Consider the following 13,969-nt stretch of genomic DNA (forward strand, 5'->3'; position numbering starts at 1 on the left):
GCGCCGCGATGGGAGCGAGCAACCACCTTAGCAACGGGCAGCTCACCCGGCGTCTGACGTCGTGAGGAATGCGCGTGATGTCACGCGGGGGACGCGTACGGAATGCGTGTGACGTCACGCGGGGGCCGCGTACGGAATGCGTGTGACGTCACGCGGGGGGACGTGTACGGAATGCGTCCGACGTGGTGACGGATCTCGTACGGAATGAGGAGGAGGAGGTCTTTTGACCAATCCGTACGGCGTGCCGTACGTCGGGCGGTCCGCCGCTGCGCGGCTTTGAATTAGCGGCTTTCACGTTCGAAGGAGTCTGAGCGTCGGATCCGGTCGGTGCGAAAAGGAAGGAAGAGAGAGAGAGGGAGGAGGGAGAGAGAGCGCGGTGCGAACGATCTCGAGGAGGAGCGGCCGGCAAGTGAACATTTTTTTTTTGGTGTCCCCTTTCTTCAATATTTGTTGACTGGCCGGTTAATAAGATGTTATTTAGGGTGAGATGGGGGGGGGGGGGGGAAGAAAAATGCTTTTGGCCGCCACTCGGCTGGGAAGGGGAGGAGGAGGGGGAAGGCGATCTGCCTCCTCTGTGAACGGCGGAGCGCATTGGCGATGGACTGAAATTTTTTCTTGATGGGTTGGGTTTGTCCGGCGTCGGGTGTGAGCGTTTATCTTGGCACTGACTGAGGTGGTCGGGCCCTTCTTTCTTTTGTCTTTTAGTCTGATTTTCAGTGTTGGGGAGATAAAAGCTTGTCGGGTCTTTTTTCTCTTTTTGGAAAAAAAAGAAACAACTCCTTTAAAACTAATTTCTTCAGTAAATGTACTCCTTTTTTTGTCAGAATTTTATTCACCTTTATTGCTTCAGGGTTTTTTTTTAAGATGGAAATCTTGTCGCAAAATCAAGCTTCACATCTTTCCCCAGGTGTTAACTCCTTGCTGTTTAAGGTTAAATAGTTTGGGGACTCGACGGCATTTTAGGGTCAAGCGATTTTTTAAAAATCTAATGTCTTCGCGTACTTTCCTTCCCTTTTTGTGTGTGTGTGTGTGGTGACCTGTCAGATAGGGCGCCGCTTGTGTTACCAGACGGCTGGATCCGTCTGCTCAATACTGTCCCCGCTGTGCCCTTCCCCGCCTGCGCCCCGGGCGCCGCGGCTCCCATTGGCCGCCCGGGACGTCAATCACCGCCCCTGGTTTGGTTCCCGCCCCCCCTCCTCCTCCCCTTTCCCCCTGGAGCTGCGAATGTTGCAATGTCCTGATGCACATGGCTAACATGGCGCTCCCTTAAACCCTCTCTGCTCTGGCCATCCTAGGTTTCTTTGTACTTTTTTTTTAAAAAACACCTTTTTTATTAAGCAAATTTTCCCAGCCTTTTATTTGATTCGTGCGAACGACTTGTAAGCAATGTGCTGGCCCTTATTGCTCATGGTAACCTGTGGCCGAAGCCGGATTTAAATTTCGATCTTGCTCTATGTCAAAATACAAATCTAGAAATTGAGAACCAAATAAAGTATGTTTGAAATACTGAAAGTGGCAACAAATTTAGAAATTCAGCCCCAAATAAAATACGTTTGAAATGCTGACAGACTGCATTAAAATGTATTGTATTTTTGTACCATCAATGTTGTGGAGTAAGGGCTAGTTAGGTAAAACCCGGTGGCACAGTGGTTAGCACGAGACTGCCTCACAGCGCCAGGGACCCGGGTTCGATCCCCGGCTTGGGTTGTCAGGAATGGGTTAACAGACCTTCCAATTAAGTCCTAATTTGATGTCAATTATTCAAAATAGTGAAAAATTACAGGCTGCATGTATGCAGAGATGTTAGATAGCATGCTAAGATTTTTATTTCCCATGTATCAAAATTGTGTGACTTGAGAGATAGGAGTATAAAATATGTATTTGGCTTGACATTTTATTGGATTAAAGACTATACAAATGCCAAGTTGTCGCATCAAAAGGATGTTAAGATGCTTGATTTATTTCAACTTGAAGATACATTTCCTCATGCATTTTGGGATGTAATTTATTGTAACATGAAAGTTGCCATTTAATTTGAGACTAATTTTACAAAATGGTATTATAGGATACAGGGCGGCACAGTGGGTAGCACTGCTGCCTCATAGCATCAGTGACCTGGGTTCAATTCCTGACTTGGGTCACTGTCTGCAAGTTTTCCCCGTGTCTGCTTGGGTTCCCTCCGGTTTCCTCCCACGGTTCAAAGATGTGAGGTTAGGTGCATTGGCCATGCTAAATTGCCCCTTAATGTCCTGGGATGCATAGATTAGGGGGATTAATAGGGTAAATATGTGGAGTTATGGGGCTTGGTTGCAGGCTCTGGGCTGAATGGCCTTCTTCTGCACTGTAGGGATTCTATGATAAATTTTCATTAAAAACTGCCTTTTAATGAAAAAATTCTGAGGTTATAATTTTCAGTGTCAGGTGTTTTTGCTTTCAGATCATTATGCCAGAATATCATGTGCATGCCCTTAAACTATTTATTTCACTGATGGTCGATACTGCATAGCTGCCTGCTCCATCCCTTATCAAACAATGCCAGTATTTCTGCTAGTGACAGTGCCAGGCTTTGAGCACCCTTCAGCTAGTTGAATGCCACCTAGCCCAGTTATATTGTTCATATAGATGATATTCAAGTTATTTACTGTTTCCAGCAACTCCAGAGTAATTCTAGTTTTATTTCCCTGATTAGGACTATCGTGGAGAATAACTTTGCCACAAATCCTACAGTCAACGACATCTTGTTATTGTGGCCAATTTTTTTCCTTTGTAAGAGAGAGTTATTTTATACTCTATCTAAAAGTTGGTAGGAGCAGATTCAGTAACTTCCAAAGTGAATTGCTTATATAATTCAGCAGGAAAATATTTGTAGGACTTGGCGGAATATGGAGGGATATGTGACCGATCACCTCCTTCGGTGCTGTGTGTTTGACATTCCTCCAACTGTTCCGCAGCCGTGACTCAGTTGTCTATACAATCCTCCATTGCTAGTTGTGACGGAATAGCCTTGCTAGGTTTCATTGTTACTAATTCAGTTACGGTTAGAACATCTCTAGCAATGAGTTTCTACATCTTTTGGAATCCTAAAGGATCCATCCTGGATTCCCGTCCCCATTCTGTTCATGTCCATGTCTACGTGGATGATGCACAGCTCTACCTCTTCACTACCTCCCTTTTGTTTTTAGCTGTTTGTCTTAACATCTAGTCTAGTAGGGGAATTAAGCTTGGTCTAGAAAGAGAAAATCAATGCATGGACTGGGTGATCTGAGTGGCCTTTTTTTCTAATCTGTTTGCATTACAAGGAACTTCTGGTAACAGTTCCCCAGTCTTCTGGAGTGGCAGGTTTTTTTTTATTCGTTCAAGGGATGTGCGCTTTGCCGGCAAAGTCAAACTCATTGCCCATCCCTAATTGGCCTTGAGAATGTGGTAGTGAGCTGCCTTCTTGAACCACTGCAGTTCTTGTGGTGTAGGTACATCCGTGGTGCTGTTAGGGAGGGAGTTCTGGAATTTTGACCCAGCGGCAATGAAGGAATGGTGATATAGTTTCAAGTCACGACGGTGAATGACTTGGAGGGAAACGTGCAGGTGATGGTGTTCCCATGCATCTGCTGCACTTGTCCTTCTAATGGTAGTGGTTGTGTATTTGGAAGGTGCTGTTTAAGGAGCTTTGGTATGTCCTTACAATGCATCTTGTAAATCTGCAACTGTGCATTGGTGATGGAGGGAGTAAATGTTTATGGAAGGAGTGCCTATCCTGGATGGTGTCAAGCTTTGTTAGTTTAGTTGGTGCGGCACTCATCCAGGAAAGTGGAGAGTATTCCATCACATTTCTGACTTGTGCCTTGTAAAATGTGGACAGGCTTTGTGGAGTCAGGAGGTGAGTTATTCGCAGCAGAATTCCTACCCTCTGACCTGCTCTTGTAACTACGGTATATTTAGCTAGTTCAACTGAGTTGCTAATCAGTGGTAACACGCAGTATGTTGATAGTGGGGGAATTTCGTGACAGTAATGCCATGTGAATTACATGGTAAACATAGAAAATAGGAGTGGGCTATTCGGCCTTTGAGCCTGCTCTGCCATTTATTATGATCATGGCTGATCATCAAGTTTAATACTCTGATCCAGCCTTCCCTCCTATATCCCTTTAGTCCCAAGAGCTATATCTAATACTTTCTTGAAATCACACAATGTTTTGTCCTCAACTACTTTGTGGTCATGAATTCCACAGATTCACCACTCTGGGTGAAGAAATGTCTTCTCACCTCAGCCCTAAAAGGTTTACCCCTTATCCTCAAACTGTGCCCCCTACTTGTGTACTCCTCCACCATCGGTTACATACTTTCTGAATCTAACCTAGCTAATCCTGTTAGAATTTTATAAGTTTCTTTGAGATCCCCTCTTATTCTTCTAAACTCCAATGAATCCTAACTGACTTAGTCTCTCTTCAGATGACAGCCCTGCCATTTCAGGAATCAGTGTGGTAAACCTTTGCACTCCCTCTATAGCAAGAACATCCTTCCTCAGATGAGGACCACAAAACTGCACACAATAATCTAGGTGTTGCCTCACCGACACCCTGTACAATTGCAATAAGAAGTTTAACAATACCAGGTTAAAGTCCAACAGGTTTATTTGGTAGCAAAAGCCACACAAGCTTAAACATCCCTATTCCTAAACTCGTCTCTCACTATGAAGACCAACATACCATTTACCTCCTTTACTGTCTACTGTACCTGCATGCTCAGATGTAAAGTTGGGTTCCTAACAGATCTCTGGGGTACTCCACTAGTCCCTGCCTGCCAATTGGAAAAAGACCCATTTATTGCAGTTCTTTGTTTCCTGTCTCCTAACTAGCTTTCTATATAACTCAAGACACTACCCGCAATTTCATGCGCTTTAACTTAGTAATCTGCAATGTGGGACCTTGTTGAAAGCCTTCTGAAAGTCTAAATAAACCACATCCAGTTCTCCCTGGTCAACTTTATTAGCTGCACCCTCAATGAATTCCAGTAGATTTGTAAAGCATGATTCCCTTTCGTAAGTCCATTTGACTTTGTCTGATTATACCACAGCTTTCCAACTGCTGTGCAATGAAATCTTTGATAATAGATGCTAGCAACTTCCCTACTACTGACAGGCTCAATGGTCCATAGTTCCCCTGTTTTCTCTCTACCTCCCTTTTTGTATAGCAGGCATAAATTAGTTACCGTCCAATCTGTAGGAACTATTCCAGAATCCAAAGAATTTTAGAAAATGACCACCAATGGATCTATTATTTCTAGGGCCACTTCCTTAAGTGATCTGGGATGAAGATTATCAGGCCCTGGAGATTTATCGCCTTGAATCCCATTAATTTCCCAGAACCATTTCTCTACTACTGATTTCCTTCAGCTCCTCACTAAAACTTGTGTTTCTCAGAACTCCCAGTACATTATTCATGTCGTCTTTTGTGAAGACAAGCAAAATACAAATTTAGTTCCTCAACTATTTCTTTGTTCCCCATTAAGAATTCTCCAGTTTCTGACTGAAAGGGGCCTACATTTGTCTTTGTCAATCTCTTTTACATACTTGTAAAAACTTTTAACAGTCAGTTTTAATGTTCCCCACTAGCTTATCATGCTCTATTTCCCCTTTTTAATTCGTCCCTTGGTCCATCTTTGCTGAATTTTAAACTACTCCCAATCCCCAGATCTATTGCTTCTTCATGCCGTTTGTATGCTTCTTGGCAGCACGCTGGCACAGTGGTCAGCACTGCTGCCACACAGCACGAGGGACCTTGGTTCAATTCCAGCCTTGGGTGACAGTGTGGAGTTTGCATGTTCTCCTTGAGTCTGCACAGGTTTCCTCCAGGTGCTCCCATTTCCTCCCAAAATGTGCAGGTTAGGTGGATTGGCTGTGCTGAGTTGCCCCTTAAGTGTCTTAAGATGCTCGGTTGGAGGGTCGATGCAGACTTGATGGGCCGAATGGCCTCCTTCTGCACTGTAGGGATTTTATGATTCTTCTTTTACTATCTCTAATTTCCCTTGGAAGCTATGGTTTGGCTACAGTTCCCTTTCCACTCTTGTGCCAAAGAGGAATAAACAACTTTTGATCACCCATTCATTTCTTGAATGCCTGCCATTGCCAATCAGTCCCATTCCTGCCCAGGTGTCACCTGTCTAGTTTGTACAGGTCCCACCTCCCACAGAACTGGTCCCGATGCTCCAGAAATCTGAAACCCAGCGCCTCGCACCATATTTTCAATCACGTATCCATCCTAGATAATTTGCTGTTTCTACTCTGACGTGGCACTGGTAGTAATCCTGAGATAACTACCTTTGAGGTCCTACTTTTCGAACATGCTTCCTAGCTCCCCATATTCTGATTTTAGGACCTCATACTTTTTTTTAAACCTGTGCCATTTGTACCAATGTGTACTGTAACAACTGGCTATTCACCCTCCCCCTTTAGAATGTTCTGCAACCGCTCTAAGATATCCGAACCTAGCACCAAGGAGGCAACATACCATCCTGGAGTCTCTTTTGCAGACATAAAAACTTCTATCTGTTCCCCTCACAATTTTCAATTCCCCTCTGCCATGGAGGAGGTGCGAGACGACTGGAGAACAGCTAATGTGGTTCTGCTATTTAAGGGTTTAGTTTATATGGATTTCAGCAAAGCCTTTGACAAGGTCCCACATAGGAGACTTGTAAAGAAGGTAAATTCACATGGGATACAGGGTAATTTGGTAAAGTGGATTCAAACTTGGTTCAGTTGTAGGAGAGTGATGACAGGAGGCTGCTTTAGCGACTGGAAGCCAGTGTCCAGTGGCATACCACAGGGATCTGTGTTGGGCCCCCTATTATTCGTCAATTACATCAATGACATTGATGACTATGTAGGGGGTAAGATTAATAAGTTTGCGGATGACAGTTAACAGTGAGGCGGAGTGTCTTGGACTACAAGAAGATATAGATGGAATGGGCAGATAAGTGGCAGATGGAATTTAACCCTGAAAAGTGTGAGGTGATGCACTTTGGAAGGAATGATTTGACAAGAAAGTAGTACTCAATGAATGGCAGGACACTAGGGGGACCTTAGCGTGTTTGTCCACAGATCTCTGAAAGTGGAAGGGCATGTCAGTAGGGTGGTGAAAAGGGCATATGGGACACTTGCCTTTATCAATCAAGGCATAGAGTACAAAAGCAGGGGATTCATGTTGGAGTTGTATAGAACTTTGGTGAGGCCACAGATAAAGTACTGTGTGCAGTTCTGGTCACCACATTATCAGAAGGATGTGATTGCACTGGAGGGGGTGCAGAGGATATTCATCAGGATGTTGCCTTGTGTGGAACATTAAATTTACGAAGAGTGGTGTAGGCTTGGGTTGTTTTCGTTGGAGCAGAGAAGGCTGAGGGGCAACCTGATCGAGGTGGACAAGATTGAGGGACTTGGACAGACTGGATAGCGAACAGTTGTTCCCCTTAGTTGAAGGATCAGTCACGAGGTAACATAGATTCAAGGTGGGGGGATGGGAGGGAAAAACATTTTTACCCAGAGGGTGGCGATGGTCTGGAATGTGCTGCCTGGGAGAGTCGTAGAGGCAGGTTGCCTCACGTCCTTTAAAAAGTACCTGGATGAGCACTTGGCACATCATATTCAGTACTATGGGTCAAGTGCTGGCAGATGGGCGTAAGTGGGAGTTCAGGTGTTTAGAACATAGAACAGTACAGCACAGAACAGGCCCTTCGGCCCACGATGTTGTGCCGAGCTTTATCTGAAACCAAGATCAAGCTATCCCACTCCCTATCATCCTGGTGTGCTCCATGTGCCTATCCAATAACCGCTTAAATGTTCCTAAAGTGTCTGACTCCACTATCACTGCAGGCAGTCCATTCCACACCCCAACCACTCTCTGCGTAAAGAACCTACCTCTGATATCCTTCCTATATCTCCCACCATGAACCCTATAGTTATGCCCCCTTGCAATAGCTCCATCCACCCGAGGAAATAGTCTTTGAACGTTCACTCTATCTATCCCCTTCATCATTTTATAAACCTCTATTCAGTCTCCCCTCAGCCTCCTCCGCTCCAGAGAGAACAGCCCTAGCACCCTCAACCTTTCCTCATAAGACCTACCCTCCAAACCAGGCAGCATCCTGGTAAATCTCCTCTGCATTCTTTCCAGCGCTTCCACATCCTCCTTATAGTGAGGTGACCAGAACTGCACACAATATTCCAAATGTGGTCTCACCAAGGTCCTGTACAGTTGCAGCATAACCCCACGGCTCTTGAACTCCAACCCCCTGTTAATAAAAGCTAACATACTATAGGCCTTCTTCACAGCTCTATCCACTTGAGTGGCAACCTTTAGAGATCTGTGGATATGGACCCCAAGATCTCTCTGTTCCTCTGCAGTCTTCAGAACCCTACCTTTGACCGTGTAATCCACATTTAAATTAGACCTACCAAAATGAATCACCTCACATTTATCAGGGTTAAACTCCATTTGCCATTTTTCAGCCCAGCTTTGCATCCTATCTCTGTCTCTTTGCAGCCTACAACAGCCCTCCACCTCATCCACTACTCCACCAATCTTGGTGTCATCAGCAAATTTTGCTGATTCAACCTTCAGCCCCCTCCTCTAAGTCATTAATAAAAATCACAAAGAGCAGAGGACCAAGCACTGATCCCTGTGGCACTCTGCTAGTAACCTGCCTCCAGTCCGAAAATTTTCCATCCACCACCACCCTCTGTCTTCGATCAGATAGCCAGTTACCTATCCAATCGGCCAACTTTCCCTCTATCCCACACCTCCTTACTTTCATCATAAGTTTCTAATGTGTCGGTGCGAACTCGATGGGCCGAAGGGTCTCTTCGCTGTTTGATTCTATGACAATTGAACCCCCTGTGCCTTTCTACTCCTTTTGCTCCTTTCCTGTGCAGCAGAGCCAACCATGGTAATACAAATTTGGCTGTTGCTGTTATCTCCTAAGAGGCCATTCCCCTCAACAGTATCCAAAAAGATGTATCTGTTTTGCAAGGGAATAGCCACAGGAGATTCCTGCGCTGCCTGCCTAATCCTAGACCTAGGGCGATGGTTAGATACTCTCTTGCTAGGGATGGTCATTGTCTGGCACAGTCACCCAAAGCTGGAATCAATCCACGGCCTTCTTCAATATCTGAGGTGTTGTGAATGGTGTTGGACGTTCTTCAATTTTCGGCAAACATCCCCACTCCTGACCGTACGATGGAAGCAAGGTCATTCATGAAGCAATTGAAGATGGATGGGCCTAGGACACTCCCCGAGGGACTCCTGCACGGATGTTCTGAAGCGATTGAAAAAACTGCAGTTGGATGCCTGTATGCAAAGTGTTTGTTCACTTTGGTCTGTTCACATTTTCTCTTCACCCAGATCTCCTATTTATTACATGTCAAATTGTTCTCGCCTCTCGCTAGAAGCACGGCTTATTCTTGACAGTAAACTGCCTGATCCTGCCAATTGTTGCCTGTCACCACCAATTATCCAATCATTGCTCAATCTCTGCTTTCATTGCATTCAGTGGTATTAACAATTGTCTCAATATTTTATTTTTTCATTTTTTGTCACTGCCAAGAAAGAGTTTTATTGTATTCTGTACTTGTTTCCAACTGATTGGATAAATATCTCAAATCTACATACCTTGAACTTAAGTTCAGGACATTTAACAGCTAAATTAATCTGTCTAAATACTAAACATAAACTTTAAATGCACATATTTTATGATTTCCATTAACATCTGTAACAACCCTCAAAAGGGCTGAGAATCCACCTCCGATTAAGCATTCTGCAGTTTGTAACGAGCATTTCACTGTTGACTTCTCCAAGTGAGTCTCGATACCTACGCTGAAAGTAATCCCATGTGAATAAATTTTAAGGTTTTTGTGCCATATGTAAATTATAAAGGATGTGATCTCAAAGGAAAATGACAATTTGTTAGTCCTTATTCTGGAACTGATTCTGTGGCAGTTAATGGTAATGTACAAGGGATACAGTTTTGATTGCTGCAATGTTCCATGCAGGGTGAGTTGATTACTCATTTGTTCACTGAGCTCTATGGCTCATTCTTGTGTTGTTGAAGTCATTAAGCCTTGAAGATGATACACTTGTAGATATTTCCTGAGAGAAAGTTTGTAATTGGAACAAGGGATTCAAATGATTTTGAAAAATGCATAAATTATTGCGTATTATAGGGTGCCTCAGGGATCAGTTGCTGCAAATCAGCAATGCCTTAGAGTTGACATCTATTTTTGGAATAGTTTGTTGAATTGCATGTGGCTCTCAAGATAACACTTGACCACAGCTAGTTTATATGGTGTTACAAGCATGAAGGTTATACAATTCCCATGTAGCTTTCAATGAAAGAACATTTCAAATCATAATGGTCATGCCTCAACTGCTTTTTGACTGTGGCATCTATTTATTAAATGGTCCTGAGCTTCATCTGTATGTAATATTGAGACTAACTGCTCCATGATTAGGAGTTTTACAACCCTTTCTAATATTGCAGTATCTTTAGAATCTCATCATTTTTGGTGGTCATTTTTGAGATCAAAAGGAAAATGTATTGAATTGCTGTAACACTAAATTGTTTCATAGTCCTAAATGTTATTGGGAGATGACCATTCTTGCCAGTGTCTTGTCATCATTCATTACCATATAGCAATCTACCGTATAACTTGCTTCAAACCACATATATCCATTACCCACTTACTCGCCCATCTACGTTGGTTCCTGGTCCACAAAGCCTCAAAATTTAAAATTCTCACCGTTGTATTCACCTGTGGTCTATTTCTGAAAGCTCCTCCAACCTAACAATTGTGAGAATGTGTGTTCCAATTCCGACCTTGTATGCCTCCTACTTGTTTTGTTTCACCGTTTGGTGGCTGTGCCTTAAACTGTGCTGCCGCCACTTTTTAAAATCATTGTATGATGCTCCTTAAAATTTAAATACAACTGTAACATAGATTTTGGCCATTCCTTCGGCTCAATTCAGTTTTTGTTTGATTGAAATTCCCATGATGTTCTACTATAAAGTACTATATTAATACAATTTGTTGTGAACACACATCGAACTCTGTATAAATACAATTAAATAAGTTCCTCCTCCTTCTGTTCCTTAATTTGAGATTAGAAACGAGCTGGGGCAGATTCACTTTAAATGGAAATTCTGACCAGATGGCAATTAAGGTGCAGAGTTGTAAATTTGTGATAATTGTGTATTTTAGCATTCTATTACTCCAAATGGGCTCTGCAAGTGTTAATGAATTAGTTTTATTCTGACATCTGTTACAACCAGGTGAAACTGCCTCGGTTGTTCACAACAAAGGTTTAAGTTTCTTTTATTTTTACAAAGACGTGCCTTTTCCAAATCAAACTGTATTGAATTATTTAAGCTGTGAGCAATAAGGAGCCAATCAATCAAGATTTTTGAGTCAAAGAGCAAATTTATTAACAACTAAATCAGAGGGGAGTAAAATAATAAAAATGCAACACCAAGCATTTGGCCCTCATGCACTAGGGCACATAGGAAAAAAGGGAGTTAAAGTTCGATTGAAAAAAGGGTATATGATTAAGTGTCCTTTGATTGTCCTTAAGGTGTAGGGATAGCTTTTTTTGGATGCGGTGTTGCAATTAAAGTGAAATCTCGGTTCGTTGGTAGGTTCCTGATAGATCTGGCTTCCTGGACCAAAAGAGCAAGGGGGCGAGAGAGCCCTTTTTCCTCTGCTGAAGACTTTTGGATACTACCTGTGCCACTTGCAATCTCGTGGCTGGGCGGCCTTTCTTTGAAATACTTCACCTGTGTTGTATTATGTCTGTCAGTGGCAATCATTGTTTCAATCATAGAAATCATAGAAACCCTACAGTGCAGAAAGAGGCCATTCGGCCCATCGAGTCTGCACCGACCACAATCCCACCCAGGCCCTACCCCCATATCCCCACATTTTTACCCGCTAATCCCTCTAACCTACGCATCCTGGGACACTAAGGGGCAATTTAGCATGGCCAATTAACCTAACCCGCACATCTTTGGACTGTGGGAGGAAACCGGAGCACCCGGGGGGAAACCCACGCAGACACAGGAAGAATGTGCAAACTCCACACAGACAGTGACCCAAGCCGGGAATCGAACCCAGGTCCCTAGAACTGTGAAGCAGCAATGCTAACCACTGTGCTACTGTGCCACCTCCAAATGTCCAGAATTTCCATTCCTTAGATAGTTATGAATTTTGATGGGTGATTTAGATTAAAGGGAATGTCTCTCTACGCTCCCTAGAGGGTGATGCGTCTGTTTCTCCCCTTCACCTTGGAATGTGACCGTGCTTTTTAAGAGAAGTTCGCTCTGTCCTCATTCAAATTGCAAAAGCTCCAGTTAGTTGAAAGTTGAAAAAAATAATAGTTGAAAAAATAAAGGGGCATAGCCTTGTAACACCTCATCACGTTAAATGAAATGAGATTCACTCACATTTCATTGCAAGTTATAAAAACACATTCACTTTCATTTATGCCTTATCCTTGGTCTGCATTGTCCTTTCAATTCTAACTGAGTCTCTCAGTTCTAGGCAGGGTGTTCGTAATCACATTTAACTTGCCTGCATTTGTGTGATTTTTTAGATGGTATGTTTGGAAAAGCAAACTTCAATGACATAACCTTGCATTCTGATTTCTGAATTTCTCCACAAAGATTTAAAGGTTGTGGTCAGTATAGACTGTGGTCTCTCTGTATTCATTTCAGCCTTGTATCTCCCACCAAAAGTTTTTGAGAGCCACTATAAACCTAGAGTCTTTTTTTACTGTGGAATACCATTTTGATCTTTGTTCAAAGTTTTGGAGAAGTACCTGATTGGTGTGTCTATTCCTGATTTGTCCTCTGGAGGAGGACAGCTCCTAGCCTGAGGTCACTAGCATCGGTGGCCACTTTAAATGTTTGGCAGAAGTCTGGAGCTGCTAGCACTGGTCATTTGTTAAAAGGGCTTGCAACTTCTCAAAAGTTGATTGGCATTTCTTGGTCCATATTAATTTTGCTGCTTTTCTGTAGCAGAACTGTCAGTGGGGCAGTCACATAGAAAAATAGGAGCTGGGGTAGGCTCTTCGAGCCTGCTCCACCATTCATTATGATCATGGCTGATCATCCAGCCTGTCCCACCTTCCCCTTCATGTCCTTGACTCCCTTCGCCCCAAGAGCTATATTTAACTCCTCCTTGAAAGCCTACATTGTTTTGGCCTCAACTGCTTTCTGTGATAGCAAATTCCATAAGCTTACCACTCTCTTGATGAAGAAATTTCTCCTCATCTAATCCTAAAAGGTTTACCCTCTAACCTTAGACTATGACTCCTCGTGCTGAAATTTGGGACAAGCTTGTGGGAAGGGCCTGTACTGCGCTGTAATGTTCTATGTTAACCCACACATCCCAAAAAGATCTCCTGCTTTCCTTTCTTTGTGAGAATGAGAAGCTGTGTAATGGCTTGTACCTTGCAACTCTGAGCAGTATTTTTCCCTGGCTACTACTTGTCCTAGGTAGGTCACCTGAGCCTTGGATTGAACACTAAGTCAGCTGAGTGTAATTTCTGGAAGAAGGCTTCTAGTTGCTCTGAGTGTTTTCCAGGTGTTACTGTAAACTAGGAAGTTGTCTAGGCATACTAAATTGGATAAGTCCGCCACTACCCGGTTCATCAGTCTTTAAAAGATGACTGGTGTGTTTCTGGGTCCAAATGGCATGACTCAACACCGGTATAACTCATTCGCAGTCATGAATGTGAAAATTTCCTTTGCAGAGATGGTTTAGGTAACCTGCCAGTATCTTTTGTGTAAATCGTATCTTTGTAATGTAGGCTGTATTATTTACCCTGTCTACATAGTCTTTCAGGTGGGGGATTGGCTAGAGGTTAGCTGTAGTCATTGCATTAACCTTTTGGTTGTCAGTGCAGAACCTTGTGGAGCCATCAAGCTT

General features: G+C 43.3%; 1 protein-coding gene across 2 annotated transcripts in view; it reads left to right on the plus strand.

Annotated features, from left to right (window-relative positions):
- The first annotated feature begins 272 nt into the window (after positions 1 to 272).
- LOC144508565 (microtubule-associated protein RP/EB family member 1-like) overlaps positions 273 to 13,969 on the plus strand; it is a 60,930-nt gene continuing 47,233 nt past the window's right edge. Inside the window, exon 1 of one of the 2 annotated variants that reach the window (XM_078236630.1) lies at positions 273 to 405. The gene's annotated coding sequence lies outside the window, so the exon portion shown is untranslated. The remainder of the gene's footprint in view (positions 406 to 13,969) is intronic. The other variant, XM_078236629.1, reaches the window with a different exon arrangement.

Source organism: Mustelus asterias, chromosome 20 (genome assembly GCF_964213995.1).
Source record: "Mustelus asterias chromosome 20, sMusAst1.hap1.1, whole genome shotgun sequence".
In the NCBI taxonomy this organism is placed as follows: domain Eukaryota; kingdom Metazoa; phylum Chordata; class Chondrichthyes; order Carcharhiniformes; family Triakidae; genus Mustelus; species Mustelus asterias.